The following is a 20,636-nucleotide window of genomic DNA, read 5'->3' as shown; positions in this document are numbered from 1 at the left end:
ACACATATATAAGTGCTCACACACACACATATATAAGTTCTCACACACACACATGCAAGTGTACAAATACACGTATACACACACATGCGTTTAATCACACACACAGGCATATATTTATTTATGAATATACATATGCGCATACGCACACATATTTATCTATAAATATATACATGTACACATACACATATATTTATGTATGAATATACATACATATACACACACGTATATTTATGCATATATATGCACACATACACATTTACGCATGAATACACACATACACACACACACACACACACATATATTTATGTATGAATATGCATATGCATGCATACACACATATATTTATGTATGAATATACATACACAGATATTTATGTATAAAGATACATACGCATGCACACACATGGATTTATGTATGAATATGCATATACACACACACACACATATATTTATGTATACATATACATATGCATGCACACACATATATATTTATGTGTGAATATACAAACACACAAATACATCCATATCTATGTATGAATCTACACGCACAAAGTTACATATTCATGCAGTTACATATACACACAATAAAATGTACACGCATTGACACAGATACACATACGCATACATACTCTTATTGGTATTCATAACAACAGAAAGTTAAACACACACACACACACACACACACACACACACATACACATAAGCGTATATATATATGTATGTACAAACACATTCACTTTATAAGTATGGACACACACATACATATGCACTCACTTTATATATGCACACATACTACAAACACACACACACACACATACTCACACACACATGCACATGCAAAGACTCATTCAGACATTATTCAACTATATAGATATAGATGCATTTCTCACATACACACATACGTGTACATGCATACACACCCACAGACAAAACGTGTAGACATACAAACTCACAGACTTTCACACGCATACATAAATATATATGCATAGCATATATACACTCACTCACATAGATGCTTGGTACATACACACATACACACAGCTGCATAATGTACACATACAAACACACATACACACATACACACAGCTGCATAATGTACACATGCGCACACACACACATAGGGCATAGTAAACACAAACACACACACACAGTCACATTCACATATACATAGATGCATAGGACACTCATATACGTACAGAACACATACAGGAACACATGCACACACACACACACTTGCACAGATAAACATATATATTGATGCATTGCACATGCACACATGCACACACACACTTGCACAGACATACATATATAGGTGCATTGCACATACATACATGTGCGCACACACTTGCACAGACACGCATATATAGATGCATATATACAGCACATACACACACACACAAACAAACACATACACACACATACATCCACTCACACACAAACACACGTACACTTACAGACATGTTCACACATACATAGAGGCATAGGACACTCACACACATACAGACACACACACACGCACACATGCATGCAGACAGCATCACATTGCTGTGCATCTGTTGGCAGCGGTGCTGTCTCTCTCTCTCTCTCTGTCAGCAGCATCAGTGAAAATAGCAGCGGCGGCAGCAGCAGTGATCGCAGTAGTAGTAGTAGTAGTCATAGTAGTAGCAGCAGTTGCTGAAGAAGGTAGGTTGGTGTGGCAGAGGCGTAAAAGACTGCAAAGACGGCAAGGCGACAAGGGAGGGGGGAAGTCGGCAAGGGGAAGGCGGCGGGTAAAAAGGTAAACCAAGCGCACACTGATGATTCTGTCGTGGTTTTACAGCCGGCAACAGGCAGTTTATTTTGCGCGTCGCACGCCTGTTGAATGAACATGTGTTCATGTTTTATTCCGTCGGTGCGTGGCTGCACCGAGTTATTTTCCCGGGTACACTCTATGCAGTGAGTTCAACGTGATAAACCAATGACACCCGGTGCATTGCAGCTGACGGTGCCTTCTGTCGCGCGGCGCACCTCTGGGACTGTGACCGACACCAGCATCGGTCACACATCGGACCTCCACGTACATGTTATTCTGACCGTTCTACCATATTACCTGTTAATCTTCCTCGCGCTCACCTTCCAATTTGTTTCCTTACTCTGGCTCCGTCTTCATCAACTTCAAAGTCTCTCTCACCTCATCTTCCCAAGATATTTTCCTTCTCTCTTCTTTCTCAGACCATTCACCATTCCAAAGTCTCCTCTCTTTCTCCTCTTATTTTTATCTATTTCATCCGATAACTTCTATTCTTGACATTCACTTCGAAATAGAAAATTAACCATTTTTTCCATTTTTTTCCTTCTTTCCTCTTTGTTTAATTTCATTCCATCTTTCCTCTTTCTAAATAGTCCTTTCTTCACACTTCTACGTCTCATATAAACTAAACACCTCCCCCCACTCTCTCTCTCTCTCTCTCTCTCTCTCATTCATAATATCTTTCTCCACCCCTCTCTCAGTCTGATTATCTCACTACTGTCTCTTTACCTCTTTCTCTCTTTCTATCCCTCTGTTCGTCTCTTTCTCACTCACACAGACTCTCTCTCCTTCTTTCTCTCTCTGTTCTGTCTCTAGCTATCTCGCTGTCTCTGTCTGTTTTCCTCTCACCTACACTCACATTCTCTTTCTCTCTCTCTCTATCAAATTCTACTCCTCCTTTCACTCATATCTCCCTTTCATGCACACACAAGTTTCTCTACTTTCACTATCTCTCTTTCTCTCACACGCTCTGTCTTCCTTTCTCTCTTTCACTAAAGTTCCACTTCTTCCTCTACTCACCTCTCTATCTTTCACTAACTCATCTACTTTCACTTTCTTTTTTACACTTCCTCTTTCCCCTTGCTCTAAACTCTTATTTTTTCTACTCATCTCTCCATTTCTCACAAGTTCATTCACCTTCACCCACTCATTCTCTCTTCTTTCTCTCTCTCAGACTTTATAATTCTATCTTTCATTCTCTCCAAACTCTTTCTCCTTTTATTCATATCTTCATTTCACCCTTAAAAAACCTTTTCTTTTACTCATCTCTACTTCTCTTCTTCTGTGCACCCTTTTCTCTCTTTCTCTCTCTCTCTCTCTCTCTCTGTCACACACACATATATCCCTATTTTAATTCTTTAAAACTCATCAATCTACTCCACTCCATCCACAGACCATACATCTGTAACTCCCTCTTTTATCTGTATATCTATCCATCCATCCATCCATCCATCCATCCATCCATCCATCCATCTATCTATCTATCTATCTATCTATCTATCTATCTATCTATCTATCTATCTATCTATCTATCTATCTATCTATCTATCTATCTCTGTGTGTGTTTCTGCTTGTGTATACATACATATATATATATAAATACATGCATATAGAAAGACAGTCAGATAATAGATGGGTGGATAGAAAGACAGATAGATAGCTTTTAAACTAATTTCTCAGTAAATTCTCCACCCGATCTCTTTAAGTCTTCCGTCTACCTGTTGTCACTAAATTCCCATTCTTTTCCTTCATCAAACAATCACTTTCTCTCTTTATTCATCTATCTATCTATCTCTACATTTCTTCTCTCTCTCTCTCTATCAATCAATCTATCTATCTATCACTCTGTCTACCTACCTAACAACATAACCTCTGTACAAGATTTATCACACCAACCACCTATACCTACATACTAACCTATCTATCTGTCTATCTGTCTATTTGTCTATCCCATACCTAAACGAACTAGATAGTTGGCTAGCCATCTATCCATCAACTGACTATTCATTCAGCATCTTCTTTTTTTTATTTATCTGTTCGTCTTTTTTTTAATCTTTCTCTCCCTAACTTTCTCCCCCATTCTGTCTGTCTCTAAGTTTACCTATCTCCACATACAAGTACACACACACACATATACATACATACATATATGTGCATGCATGTGTGTATGTGTGCATGTGTGTGTAAATATGTATGTATATATATGCCTATAATTTTCATCCCTTGAATTTTTTTCTTTCGCTCAGTCAATCCATCTAACTTTTTCTTTATCCGTAAAAATATACGCAAAACTCTATATCACCCCCCCCCACCCCAGCTGTTTCTATATACATCCATCTATCCATCGATCTATCTCTCTCTCTCAATTTATCTATCTATCTATCTATCTATCTATCTATCTATCTATCTATCTATTTCTTTATATATATATATATATATATATATATATATATATATATACATATACACATATATATATATATATATTTATATATACTCCCACACATACCCCCCCACACACACACGTACCTATCTGTCCATGTAATCCTTCTCCTCAACCTCCTCTCCCCCCGATTCTCTTTTCTTCCTGTCCCCTTACTTACACACTCGCTCCCTCTCTTCTCTGATCCATTCACTCATCTCTCCGTCTCCCCCGTTCATCCATTCATCCTTCCCTTGCTCTCCCTTCTCGCACTCTGCTTCCGATTATCCATTCAGACTCTCTATCAGCTTCTGCTTGCTCCTTTATTCTTCCTCTCCTCTTTCTTCTTCCTCGTCACCACCACCACCACCACCACCACCCACCCACCCACCGCCGCCGCCGCCATTACCATCATCATCATCATCATCATATTTGTCATCAACAGTTTCTTTTATTTACTTCTTCTTTGTAACCCCCCCTTTCTCTCCTTCTCTCTCTCTCTCTGTCTCTCTCTTCTTCTTCTTCTTCTTTTGCTTGCTCGCTTCGTCACCCTGCCATAAACACACACACAAAAACATACATAAACATACACACACAAGCACATGAACACATATGTAATAAATGCATACACATACACACGGAAACCTGGATTTTACCTTTTTTCCCATCCGAAAGTTTTTCGTCGTCTTCAAACAAAAACCGCAACAGTAACAACAACAACAACAACAACACCAGCAACACAAGCAACAACAACAACAACAATTATAATAATAATAATAATAATAATAATAATAATAATAATAATACTGGCTGCCGTTTCGGTGTTGATGGCAGTGTTTACGGAATACAACAACGGTGGAACCGTCTTCTGTACTTGTGGCATTCATAGGAGTTACATTGACTGCTGCTCGCGGACGAAGTGACGCTTGGTGTTCACGACCCGGCCAAGATGACCACAAGTGTCCAACAACAACAGCAGCAGCAGCAACAGCAGCAACAACAACAACAACAACAATCGCAAAAGGAGGGCAAACAGGTGTCCAGTCGGATACCCGTGGCACGAGTAAACAGCAGCGGCAGCTGGGACGCTATACTACCTGAGGACCTCGACGACGCTTTACACCCGCCCCTCGCTGACGACTCTGGGGCCACCACGGATAGAGCTCAGGTAAGAACTGAAGAACTTGAACCTGCAACCTCTACACCCCCCTCCTACAACACTCCCCTCTGACCTCTTAATTCACCCATCCACCCATGCATCTTTTCTCCGATTTTCAGAGTTCCCCCAGCTCCACGCCCTCAACACGGAACTTACTGTCCCATTTTACTTTCCAGATTCGAAGTTTATATATGTTTTGACGCGATATAAATCCAGTTTCATTTGGTTTGTTTGTGTGTATATCTGTGTGCATATGTGTGTGTACATGTGCATATATATGTGTGGGTGGTGGTGGAAGGAAAAGGAGTGGGAGGGGAAAAGTGCAAGGGGAAGGGAGGAAGGGAGAGGTCAAAGGTCTACACTCTAGTAATAAATGTTTGATTCTGCTGTGGCAGAGAGGTAATATAGATCTGTACGCTTCTGGCTGATGTATTCCGACTCACTTATCCCATAACTCTTTACTGCTGCTGGACAGAAACTTTTCTTTACACACACAGACACAAACACACACACACATACACACATACACATACACACGCGTGCATGTGTATGCGTGTAGCTGTATGTGGAAATGTGTTTATATCTCTATGTTTGTATGCATATCTTACATCATGTGCTCTCAATATGTAACTTTAATGTCATTTAAAAGTTAACATATAATATTTTTATATTTTCATCCTGTATATTATACTTGATATACCAGATATATATTATATATAATATACATTGCCAAATTAGATTGGAGCCTGGTGTTGCCATCCGGTTTCACCAGTCCTCAGTCAAATCGTCCAACCCATGCTAGCATGGAAAGCAGACGTTAAACGATGATGATGATGATGATGATATATATATATATATATATATATATATATATTATGTATGTATATTATGTATATTATATATAATATATATATACTAAACATACATTTAATAGTTTTGTTTATATACTATATATCTATAATATGTATGTATAATATACACACACACACATATACACATGCATACATACATATATATACGTATATATATATATATATATATATATATATATATATATATGTACATACATGCAATCCTACATACACAGATTAATATATACACACATACAAGCACATGTATAATTCTATTGTTATTATATTTTATTGCTATGCACTTATACACCATTTCAATACTATATATATATATATACATTTACGAAATACCTATTATTATTAACGTAATTTTTGTTTTCCGTCTTTGTAATATTGCAAGTGGATTTGAATGTTTTCTGTATGTGCTGCCCTCATCTTACGTAGATATTATTACTCAATAATAATGATAATAATAATAATAACAATATAATAATGATAATAATAATGCTAATGGCAATAATAATAATGGTTTCACATTTTTATACAGCAAGGCCAGAAATTTTAAGGGAACATCAACCCCAGTGTATAACTGGTGGGTATTTCATGAACCCTGGAGCCACAAAAGCAACAATAATAATAATCTTTTCTATTAAAGGCACAAAGCCTGATTGTAATAATAATAATAATAATAATAATAATAATGATGATGATGATGATGGTTTCAAATTTTGGTACAAGGCCCACAATTTCACGGGGTAAGGGAAAGCTGATTTCATCTACCCCAGGGCTCAACTGGTATTTATTTTCATTGACCCCTGAAAGGGTGAAGGAGAAAGTAAACCTTGGTGGGATTTGAACTCAGTGTGTGAAGGTGGGCTAAATGGCGCTAAGCATTTTATCGAGCATGCTAACAGTTCTGGCAGCTAACCTGCTACAATAACAATAATGATAACAATGATGATGATGATAATGATGATGGTTTCAAATTTTGCCAGAAGGGCAGCCAGTTTAGGGGAGGGGGACTAGTCCATTATATCGACCCTCCCTAGTATTACACTGGTACTTAATTTATTGACCCCAAAAGGATGAAAGGCAAAATTGACCTCGACTGAATTAATAATAATAATAATAATAATAATAATAATGGTGATGATAATAATAACCCTTTCAGCTATAAGCACAAGGCCTGAAATTGTGGGGGAGGGAACTAGTTGATTACATCGACCCCAGTGTTTCACTGGTACTTTATTTAACGACCCTGAAAGGATGAAAGGCAAATTCAACCTCAGCAGAATTTAATAATAATAATAATAATAATAATAATAATAACAACAAATAAATTTCTAATGTTTCACGTGAACTATCAGGAGTACTTAATTTCTATGATGTCATCAGCATCATTTCCTTGTAGCACAGAAGACAATTTCCGGGTAAAGTTGTGGTGTTCATGCTTTCTGCTGGAGCATCAAAGAAATGGATGGAACCATTGTGAATAAGACGAGATAATAATATCATTGTTTTTACTGGTCCCAGAATGAAGGAAGGCTAAAGTCAGCCCAGAGTGGAATTTGAACCACAGAATGTAAAGGAATTTCAAAAAATGCTTTGAAGATGGCACCACCACCAACAACAACAACAACAAAAATAACAATTACAACAACAACAATAATAATAATAATAATAATAGTTTCTGATCTAGGCACATGGTCTGCAATTTTGAGGATTGGCTATTAGTTGATAACATTGACCCAGTATTTGACTGGTATTCTAGTTTATCAACATTGAAGGGATGAAAATTAAAGTGAACCACTGCAGGATTTGAACTCCAGACATTAAGAAGGCATGAGGTTAAAAGTTTTGAGGAGAGGCTGTCTGTCGATTACAGTGACCCCCAGTGTTTCACTGGTACTGGGGTGCTTCGTTTTATCGATACCAGAAGGAGCAAAGAACAAAGCTGACTTTGGCTGGATTTGAACTCAGAATGTAAAAGAAAGAGCTGGACCAAATTCTGTAAGGCAATTTGGTATTTTTTTTTGTTTTTTGGTTCCCCAGTGTTCTAACAAATCTGCCAGCTCACAACCTTACATATAACAACAACAACAACAACAGCAATAATACTAATGATAATGATAATGATGGTGATGGTGATAATGATGATGACGATGATGATGATGATGATGGTGGTGGTGATTTACATTAGCCTCGAGGGAGCATTCTAAATATGGTAGTAAGGTGTTACACTGAATCAATCATGTAAAAAAAAAAAGTAAGAAAAGAAAAGAAAAGAAAGCAAGAAACAAGCATAGAATTAATAATAATGATGATGATGATGATGATGATGATGATTCTTTCTAATTTTTGGCACAAGGCCAGCAATTTTGAGGGGAAGTGCAAGTTGGTCACATCAGCCACCCAGGGCTCAAGGGGTACTTATTTTATCCACCCTAAAAGGATGAAAGGCAACTAATGATGATGATGATGATGATGATCTCTTTTATTAGCCACAGGGGCACAGTTGAGAGGGGACATAAAGGCAATGAACGAAAGGTCTTTAAACACCATATGTGTGTGTGTGCATGCATGTGCATGCGTATGCATGTGTGTGCGTGCATGAGAGTACATGTGTGTGTGTGTGCATGTGCATGTGTGCATGCATGTGTGTGCATGTGTGTGTACATGTGCATGTATGCATGCATGTGTGTGCATATGTATGCATATGTGTGAGGATGAGTGTGTGTGTGCATGTGTGTGCATGAGTGCATGTGTGTGTGCATGTATGTGTATGTGTGCGTATGTGCGAGCATGAGAGAGTGTATATGTGTGGGGTGTATGTGTGGATGTGTGTATGTGCATGTGTGTGTGTGTGTGTGTATGTGTATGTGTATTTCATTCACTTCATGTGCTTGCATGGCAGTTGTTTTATCGACCCTTGATGAGTAGCAAGACAAGGTTGTCCTTGGTGGGATTTGAACTCAAAGCATGCACTGGTATTGGTGGTAGGGTCAATAAATAAACACTGATTTCATACATATATATATATATATATATATATATATATATATATATAGACAGGCACACACACATGCACGCGCACACACATATGAGATATTCATAACAATATATAAATACATTTGACAGTGTCCAATCTTTTGAATTATTACCTTATACTAATGATGATGATGATGATGATAACAATAATAATGCATTAATAATAGGGGTGCTAATTTCGAAATTGATGAAAAGACTACTACTGTATAACAGGATTTCATCACAAATTTGTTTCTGTGTTTGTGTGTTTGTGTGTGTGTGGTTGTGTAGTTGTGTGTACAGACAGAATGACAGAGGAAAAAAGAGAGAGAAAAAGACAGACAGTGAGAAAGACACGGCACACACATATGGTAGACAGTTTCTCAATATATACATGTGTACATGTACATACATACATAAAAATAAATAAATATATATATATATATAAATATATATATGTAAATATATATATATATATATGTATATATGTATGTATATATATATGTATATATTGTACAAAATGTGTAAATAGATGATGAGTAAATCACCGGCACAGTTTCGATTACCTGTTGTTATCCGTAGATTTAAATGTATATATGTATGTGCGTGTATATATATATATATATATATATATATATATACATATATATATATATATATATGTATGTATGTATGTATGTGCACGCAGTCATACATGCTTGTATGTGTGTATATGTAATATTATACATGCACACACACACACACACACACACACACACACACACACACACACACACACACACACACACACATATATATGTATATATAAGCACAAACACATAGATGTGCGTGTAGGTATTTCTGATTGCATAAACGCACTCTCTTTCAACGCAGAATACAATGCTAGCACGCGTGCAACAGATGCTAAAATTAAGCTCACATGTGTACTACCTGTTGCACCGAGTAAATTTCTTCTCTGCGCAGCCACATGCAAGTATGTTTGCCCAGACCCACAGATGCACACACACACACACACACAAACACTCATACATATGCATACACACATACACGCACACACACGCACACACACGTGTCTGCTGTGTATTTCTATGAACCTGCGTTTACGAACATTAACAGCCAACCTGCCTGCTTATCACTTCAGCGTCTCGCAATCTCTAACTCCATCCTGCATCCGCTTGTTTCTGTCTCCCTCGCCTCACTTCTCTCTCCTTTTTTTTTTGTCTCTCTCTCTCTCTCTCCCTCTTCTTCGATCTAGCAGGATGTGCCAAGACTTCTATAGACACGTGGTTAACAGAGACACTTTTACACTTCTTGCTTTTTTTTGCGCTTCGTGTTATTGTTATTTTATGAAAAATAAATAAAATAGCAGTTCATTCTTTTAAAAATTTGTCTTGCCTGTGTTGTTAGACCCCGATTTTCTGCTTGTGAAAGAAGGGGTTGATGCGGGAGTATTAATAGGATGTATTGCTAGGATGAATATGACAATTCAAAGGACCAGTTTTCAGCAGCATGGCCTTGTTAATATCAATAATACAACAGTAGAATATAATCATAATAAAAACGATGATTTCAAATGATGATAATTTCGGAGCTGCTGCTGTTGATGATGATGATGGTTTCAAATTTTGCCACAAGGGTAGCAATTTTGGGGGAGGAGATTTGGCAATTACATCGACCCCAGTATTCAACTGGTACTTATTTTATCGACCCTCCCAAAAAAAGAATGAAAAGCAAAGTTGGCATCAGTGGAATTTGAACTCAGAATGCAAAGACAGGCAAAATGCTGCTGAGCATTTTGTCCAGCACACTAACAGTACGGCCAGAAAGAATAATAATAATAATAATAATATTAATAATAATAATAATAATAATAGTAATAATAATAATAATGATGATAATAATAATAGTAATAATAATAATAATGGTTTCTAATTTAGGCTGAAGGCCAGCAGTTTTGAGGGGATGGGGTTAGTTGAAACTATTAACCTCAGTATTTGATTAGTATATTATTTTAATAACTCCCGCAAATAGAAAACCAAGCATGGCCTTGGTGGAATTTGAACTCAAAACACAAAGAACCATGTTAATAATAATAATAATAATAATGATAATGATAAGATCGGAACCTGGTGCAGCCCCTTGGCTTACCAGTTTTCCAGTCAAACCATCCAACCCATGCCAGCATGGAAAGCGGATGTTAAATGAACAATAATAGTAATGATGATAACAAGAGCTCAAACCTTCACCAAGGCAACACCAACATCCTCTCAATGATTAGACAGACATGTTTTTTAAATTGTGAATATCTGAAATAAACTCGACTGTTCTCACAAACGAGAATACTAAAGATGAACCCAACCACTCTCAAAAATTAAGTAAAAAAACATCAGAAAAATGATCTAGAACCCTTGTCTGGTACTGGATCGATCCCAAAATCTATTAAGTCTATGCCAGTCATGAAGCCAAACATCCCTGAAAGTTTCATTCAAATCCATCCAGCGGTTCTTGAGATATTTTGTCCATAGACAAACAAACAAATATGACTGAAAACAATACCTCTGCCTTCGCTAAGGTGGTGGTGGTAATAATAATAATAATAATAATAATAATAATAATAATAATCCTTTCTACTGGAAGCACAAGGCCTCAAATTTGGAGGACGGGATTAAGTCGATTATATCGACCCCAGTGCATAACTGGTACTTATTTAATCAACCCTGAAAGGATGAAAGGCAAAGTCACTTAATAAAGGTTGCAATAACAATGATTTCATTTCATTGGGAACAAACCAGAAGGGCTCAGAAATGTGAGATTCAGGGTCAAGATGAAATACAAAAACACACAAAAAAAAAAATACAAGAGGTAATGGAAAATAAAAGACTGACAACAAGAATAAAGATGAGACACATTTATAAAAAGATAACATTAAATAATCCTGCTATGGACTGGTGCCCCATCCAATGGGAGACAAATGTACTGTGAAAACTGAGAAACGGGCCCTTTGAGTTTAGGGCATTCAGGAAGGTACGACTCATTCATGCCAGCTGAGTGGACTGGAGTAATGTGAAATGAAGTGTCTTGCTCAAGAACAGCTCCTATCAAACTGTCCAGCCCATGCCAGCATTGGAAATGGACGTTAAATGATGATGATGATGGTGAACTAGTAATAACAATAGAAAACAATATGACAACGATGGATACCCAAAATGTAACCGAGTGATAGTGGTAGCTGTGGAGGTAACCATATAGTGTGATTCAGGGTACCTTACATATAACCGTTGGGTACCCTGACATGCTTACAGTGCCTAGGGACAACTCACAACACTGTATAATATATTGGTTAGGGTCCGTTTAACCATACCAACTTTACCTCAGATACCTCACCAAACTTTCGAAAACTTACTCAAACACTGCAATCCACTTCCTTTCTGGCCCTTATATTCCACTCCAAGGGGTACTTGAAGAAGTTGATGAGGACTCAGCTTGAAACGGGGAGTGGAAAAAAAAAGAAGGGGGCGGGGAACGATCTCTTCCTTAAACATTTGCAACTGTGTTTCCCCTCACAACTTCATTCATCACAAACACCAGTCACAGGATGGCAACCTGTTCGTCTTCCTTGCCAACGGAAGACATGAGTCGATATTCTCGATAGACTCCCTTAATAGCCAGATCCGTCCTGCACGTGATAACAGCTGTTTGACATTAACTTACAAATCAGTAATGCACAGACACCAAACGACTGTGTACCGGTCGATTACATCATCACACGTGCTTCTCTCGGACTCATTCTGTCGCTGGTGGTTCCAACACTCTCGTGCTTCTTAAAGAATTTACTCCAAACAGTCAGACAGTCAAAGCTTCCACTTCTTATTGCGCAGTTTTGGTTAAGGACTTTTGGAAATTGTCTAGATTCTTGTTTTATTTATATTTTCTTAATTTTTTTTTTAAATTTTTTTTTTTACCATAGCAATAAGGTATTAAATTTGAAATGGTAGTGATGTGGCCACCTCCACTTAAAATATTTGGGACTTTATTTTGTAGGCCTTGGAAATATGAAAGCACGAAGGTGACTTGGATATAATTTGAATTAATAGTGACGAAAATGATGATGATGATGATGTTGAGGATAGGTTATGTGTGTGTGTGTGTGTGTGCGTGCATGTGTATATAAATATATATATATGTATGTGTGTTCTGTACGTATATGTACATGCATATTTACCTATCTTTCTATCTACCCATCTGTCTGTCTGTCCATCTTTGTATGTATTTATTTATCTGTCTCCCTATCTACCTATATATCTATCTCTCAATCTCTCTCAGTATACACACACACACACACACACAAACATACACACACTCATAAGAATATGTCTTATATGTACATGTGTGCTTGTGTGTGTGCTACTCATGACATAAGGAGTGGAATTTTATGAATGTCTGGTTAGCTCTTCCTTCTCCTCCCACAAGGTGTGACAATGACTGCTTCTTTAAGAAAACTTGTATTTCATTCTCTCCATCCTTCATTCTATTACTCTGCCACTTTCTATACATATATATATTTCTCCCTAACTACCTATCTCTCTCTTTCTCTCTCCTTCTGTATACATACATACATACATATATATATATATATATATATATATATATATATATATATATATATATATGTCTGTCTTCATGTGTATAATTAATTATATTATATGTGTATATTTTATATATAGTATATGTATGTATATTTTTATATATGGTATATATATGTTCGTGTAATGATGCATGCATATGTGTGTGTATGTGTGAAAGTATGTGCTTAGAATAATGTGTGTGAATGCATGTGAGTGAGCATTTGTACGTATGTACATGTAATAATGTGTGTGTGTGTGTGTGTGTGTGTGTGTATATGAAATTACATAGGTTTTTAAAATCTATAATGAATGTTTGTGTGGATATGTAGGTGTGTTCATGTGACGGTGTGTGTATGTGTGTTTCATATATCACATGTGAATGCGCATAGGTATGTAATAAAATGTGTATGTATACATATATAGGGACACATATAATCACGTGTGAGTGTGTGTGTTTGCATGTGTATGAAATGGCATAGGGTTTTTCAAGCCATCATGAACGTGTATGGATGTATAAATATGTTCCTGTAATAATGTGTGTATGTGTGTATCATATAATCACGTATGTGTGTATAGGTAGGTACATGTAATTACATGTGTGTATGTATATACATAGATAGATAGATAGATAGAGACTGATAGATAGATAGACAGATAGATAGATAGACAGATAGATAGATAGACAGATAGATAGATAGACAGATACATACATACATACATAGACAGATGGATAGACAGACTAATAAACAGATAGACAGTTAGACAGACTGATAAACAGACAGACTGATAAACAGACAGACTGATAAACAGACAGACAGATAGATAGATACATACATACATACATAATACATACATAGACAGATAGAGCGATAGATAGATAGATTTAATAGCAGTTTGCCTCATGTTCACCTAGTCATATGGATACAGAAGACATCTACTTTATCAGACGCAACTCTGCACATCTAAGGTTTAATGGCTTTGTTCTACATCCATGAAACTTTAAGTAATGTTGAGCTGAGTTATATATATATATATATTGGTATCATAAGAGGAAGAAAGGAATAATAATAACAATAATAATAACAATCCCTGAGTGGAATTTGTAAATATTTTAATATTTTAATTGTTTTAATATTTATAAATTCCATCCAAGGATTATTATTATTATTATTATTATTATTATTATTATTATTATTATTATTATAATATATTTATCTATTCATATATGTGAGCTTTAGGTTAGTTAAAATATGTCTGTGGCATATTTCAGCTTCTAAATACAAATTCAGTTACTGTGGAGGAAAAAAAGAAGAAAAAATTTCTAGAATATTTTTTCTCCATGGAAACTGCAGTGAATTTGCATTTAGAAGTTGGAATATGTCACAAACATATTTTAACTAAACCAAAGTTTGCTTATGCTTGGTGCTAATACTGCTGAACATATATATATATATATATATATATATATATATATATATATATATACACACACACACCATGGGCTTCTTTCAATTTCTGTCTACTGAATCCACCCACAACACTTTGGACAGCCCAAGGCTATAGAAGAAGACACTTGCCTAAAGTACCGTGCAGTGGAACTGAACCTGAGACCATGTGGTTGGGGAGCAAACTTCTTACCAAACCAAACTTCTTACCCAACTGCCATGCCTGTACCTATTATATTAATGGTTTGGTCTTATTTTTTTCTTATATCAAGTCATAATAAATACAACTCAACTTGACTCCCCTAGCTTTTAATGGATTGTCCAACGAGAGCTCCAGACTGAAACTTCAAAATTACAATCAACCCTTTTCTGTTAAAAGTGCATTGTATATGCCAATGAGTCAGCATGCATATAATAATCTGGAAAATATTAGGTTTCATCACTAATCTCTTGTAACAAATTTACTGACCTTCATTAGTGGTGCATTGTAGGAATTCTTACCATTCTATGCAATGTGTATCAATTGTAGCATTAATTTGGATCTATATATGTTGTGGTATTGATCACAACTTGGTCTCGGTGCATGTTCGAAAATAGAAGATTTTGATGCCAAGTTTTGATAACAATCTTAATGTTCCAAAAATGAACTACGGTTTTTGGAAATTCTCAAAGATATTTACATAAATACATGCATGCACACACACACACACACACACACACACACACACGCACACACGCACGCACGCACGCACGCACGCACGCACACACACACACACACAAACTTATGTGTATATATATATATACATACAGATATATAGAAACATATATACATATATATGTGTGTGTAGGTGTATATACAAATATATATATATATGCATATAGGCTTCCATGCATATATGTGTTTGTGTTTGTACGCTTATTACATGTATATATGTATGTATATATGTTTATATATATATCTGTATGTAAATATGCATCCATACAAGATTAAAAGGCTGAAACAATGCAACATGAATTGAATACAGAAGTAAAAACTGAACAACAGCAGTTAATGTGTGTAGCCTTTATTTCTTCAGTGAAGCCACATGGTTAAATGGTTAGAGTACTTAGAGTACTTGGCTCACAATCATATGTTTGTGTGCTCAGTACCTGGTTGTGTACTGTGTCCCTGAGCAAAACACTTATTTCACATTGCCCCAGTCCACTCAGCTGGCAGAAATAAGGTGTAACTGTAATTCAGAGAGCCAACCCTTTCACATTGTGTGCCATGCTAAATCTCCCTGAATGCTACATTAATGGTATGTGTGTCTGTAGAGTGCTCCGCCACCCACATGTTAATTTCTCAAGCTGGGTGTTCCAGTGATTGGACGAACTGAAACCTTTGCCATTGTAACTGATGGAGTCCAGTTATTTCTTCCATGTTTCAAAGTCAGAATACTACGAGCTGGCAGAATCATTAGCACTCCGGGCAAACTGCTTAGCGCTATTTCATCTGTCCTTACATTCTGAGTTCAAATTCCGCTGAGGTCAACTTTGCTTTTCATCCTTTCGGTGTTGATAAATTAAGTACCAGTTGCATACTGGGGTCGATCTAATCGACTGGCCCCCTCCACCAAAATTTTGGGCCTAGTGCTTAGAGCACACTGGCATCGATCTAATCGACTGGCCCCTCCCCCAAAATTATGGACCTTGTGCTTAGAGTAGAAAAGAATATTTCAAAGTTAAAGTTCTTTAATTTTTCAGAGTTTCCTCGGGTTACTTGGAGAAACGGGAGATGATGTGTAGCTGTTATCTCCTCTTCAATATTTCTTCAATGAACTGGAACCCTTGTCATTCTGGCTGACGGAGTCCAGTTATTTCTTCAATATCAGAACCTTTCATCTGGTCACTTTGAAGAAACGGGAGACGATATGTTGCTGTTGTCTTTTTTTCACCTGAGTAAAGAGATGGAGTATAAGTGTCTGAGAATCACTGCTCCTGGAGAAAAGAGAGATCTTACAATGATAACGGATGAAGTCAAAGAGTGCCAAGTGTGTTCTTCTTTTGCAAAAGAGGTTAACAGCATTCATTATGCAATAAAATAAGCATTATAAGTGAAAAGGAAAAAAAATCATTTTCTAATATTGTCCATCACAGAATCAGTGATATTTAAGAGCAAAGTCTTCATTCCAACACATGAATGATTTCAGCTGAGAAAAATATTGATCAGTTTTTGTGATTATTCAAATATCAGCAGAAATGGTTATGCAATGTCAATGTGACCACAAAGCGTCAAAACAGAGGCATTGCAAACAAGGCTGAAGAGGGGTTCAGACAGAAAAGATCCTGTCTCGTTAATATTGATGGGAGTCAATCCCTTTTAAGGAACAATGGGGGAACATAGATAACATAGATAAATACGAATGCGGCTGTTGCTGTTTAGCCCATGGTCAACTGTGACAATACAGACATGTGATCAGAAGCATTCCACCTCTGACCATCCCCTCCTACTTGCAGGCATTGTACATCAAGAGCTGCATTGTCCAATGTATCCTTACCCTTTTTTTAAGATAGTCAGTAATTGGAAATAGGTTTTCCAACTATTTCTAGCTGGTTGAATGGCCATGTAGGGACTCTGCCAGTGACTTGTAGTAAGTACAGTAGTAGTAGTAGTAGTAGTAGTAGTGGACTTGGTGGTTTTGGCTACTGTAGCAGCTGTAGTTATATTATTTGCAAGCTGAAGAACTGAGGGTACTTGTAACATATGCATGTATGTGCTAGTGTACGTGTGTATATGTATGTATATATGTATGTGTGTGTGTATATATATATATATATATATATATATATATATATATATATATATACACTTACATACACACTCACACATTTTTACATGCACTTACACATAGATTTATATATGTGTATATGTATGTATGTGTGTGTTGTGTGTGTGTGTGTGTGTGTGTGTGTGTGTGTGTGTGTTTTGTGTGTATGTGTGTTTATATACATGTAGAACTTAAAAGATTTTCCAGAATTAATTATTTTGAAATCAATTTTTGCCACCACCTTTCATGTGATATTTACTTTCATGCGTCAAATTGAATTTTTAAAACCTCAATTCACATCACAGGAGATCAAATGTTGACATTGCTAACTAAGAAATGTTTAGATTGTCATGTTCCTCAGCCAACATCTATATTCCATTTCCAATTCTACGAGCCATTACCCAAACACCATGCACTTCCAAACGACTACCTATAATAAATATGATTCTTCAAAGTTGACATGCTATTAACCCGTTCGTTACCATATTTCTTTTGAGATGTTCTCTGTTTCTTTCCATTAATTTTAAATATGACAAAAAAATTAGTAAAATAACTTCGTTATCATTAAACTAATGTTAGGAACATAAATTGTGACTAAGGTTTGGTGGAAGATTTTAATTCAGACCTTTTGCAAATAAGACATTTGTACTACAGAGCTAGAGGCGGTCTCAGCCGGGCTGGTATCAAAAGGGTTAAGGAAAAGGGTAGGTTTATTATCAGGAGATAAGGGGTCAGTTGTTGACACGTGTTTCTGGTATACTAGTGGTCATGATTCTTAAGGTTATCTCCCCTTTTCCAATCAAGCTGGTCTTTATTGCCATTTGATAATTATGATGTATCATCTGGAGGCAGAGATAATTTTAAAAGAATCAAGAATTTATGTTATATGGTATTTGATGTACCTGCATTAGTCTTTGTTCATATACTTACCACTGGCCACTCCAGTTTATCTCGCTTAGCTGGTTTTTAATTAAAAAATGCAAATCACCTCAGTCATCAATGTATTATACTCTATTTGTATACGTCTATGCCCCATGGCTACTGGAAATAGGACAACTGTCATGCCGATCATGCCTATTGAGGCTATTCTCTTACCTCCAGACAATATGCCTGTCCTTTTCAATGGCATAACAACTTTGGCAACTCTTGATTCCTGGGATTATCTCACCTTCTTCCTAAGGGGCTGTTCTCAATTGCCATTTAGTGATTGTGACACATCCTCCAGATGTGGAGATAATTTTAATAAACCAACAATTTATATTGTATGGCATTTAATGTACCTGTATTTATCTATGTTGACCATGTACATGCCATTGATCATTTTTAGTTATTTCCCTTGGCTCATATTTGCTTAAACCATATAATGATGAGCTGCCATATCAGGCATGCATGTTGTTGTGTAGTTAAGAAACTTGCTTTCCAAACGTGTGGTTTTGGGTTCAGTCCCACTGTGTGGCACCTTGAGTAAGTTTTTGTTTTTCACCACAGCTCGGGGTTGACCAAAGCTTTGTGAATGGATTTGGTAACAGGAAACAAAAAGAAGCCCTCGTGTGCGTCTGTGTAACCTTGACTTAACATCATGTGATGCTTACAAATGGGCATCATCATCATCATACACATGATGTGGTTTGTTTCCTGTTTTCCATGAAAAACATGTCTGACCATGGAGCAATATTATCTTACTTGGGAATACATGAGTGTTGGAAACAGGAAGGGTATCCAGTCATGAAAAAAAATCTGCCTTGGTGAGTTCCATCTGACCCATGCAAACATGGAAAAATGGATGTTAAAATGATGAAGACGTTGAAAAGCAATGATGATGACAAATCATCTGCTACCAGAAAAAACCCAAAAAACATTTGAAATGTTATGAACCAATAATCGATGGTCATCAGTGTTTAAATTGCAGTTAACCTTGCACCCTCACTCCATCATCAAATGATAATGAATTGTAATTAGTCTTTGCTGAACATAAATAGTAAATTATTTATTGATAGTATCTAAGTTATGTTACTATCATTGGTGTGATGGAGGAGAGGTGGGGGTCACATTTTATTGCTGCAAAAGAGCTGAAGAACAATTTGAATAATGAATTTCTAGATTGTGCAGGGTTTAGGGTCTCATAATCTGAAAAGACTTCAAAAAGTTCTTGATTATGTTAGATTTAGGGATAAGCTAAACAAGTGACAATTTAGGGTCTCACAATTTGAAGCAGCCTCAAATGCACTTAGACTTGTTAGATTTAGGGATAAGTTAAACAAGTTACTATTTAGGGTCTCACAATCTGAAGGGACCTTAAAAAGTCTACGATTTAGGGATAAGCTAAACAAGTGACAATTTAGGATCTCACAATTTGAAGCAACCTCAAATGCACTTAGACTTGTTGGATTTAGGGATAAAGTTAACAAGTTAACAGGTGTGCTACAGCTGCTCAGGTATGCTACAACAGCTCAGGTGTGCTGCAACTGCTCAGGTGTGCTGCAACTGCTCAGATGCACTGCAACCACTCAGG

General features: G+C 36.6%; 1 long non-coding RNA gene across 2 annotated transcripts in view; it reads left to right on the top strand.

The window, feature by feature from the left end:
* Nucleotides 1-551: 551 nt before the first annotated feature.
* Nucleotides 552-20,636, top strand: part of LOC149131480 (uncharacterized) — a 520,436-nt gene continuing 500,351 nt past the window's right edge. For both annotated transcript variants that reach the window (XR_016237822.1, XR_016237821.1), the window contains exon 1: nt 552-5,378. This is a non-coding gene — a long non-coding RNA (uncharacterized LOC149131480). The remainder of the gene's footprint in view (nt 5,379-20,636) is intronic.

The sequence above is a fragment of the Octopus bimaculoides genome, chromosome 21, assembly GCF_046866305.1.
Source record: "Octopus bimaculoides isolate indiv1 chromosome 21, ASM4686630v1, whole genome shotgun sequence".
In the NCBI taxonomy this organism is placed as follows: domain Eukaryota; kingdom Metazoa; phylum Mollusca; class Cephalopoda; order Octopoda; family Octopodidae; genus Octopus; species Octopus bimaculoides.
Note: the sequence above shows the minus strand (reverse complement) of the source record. Positions and strands in the feature narration are given on the sequence as shown.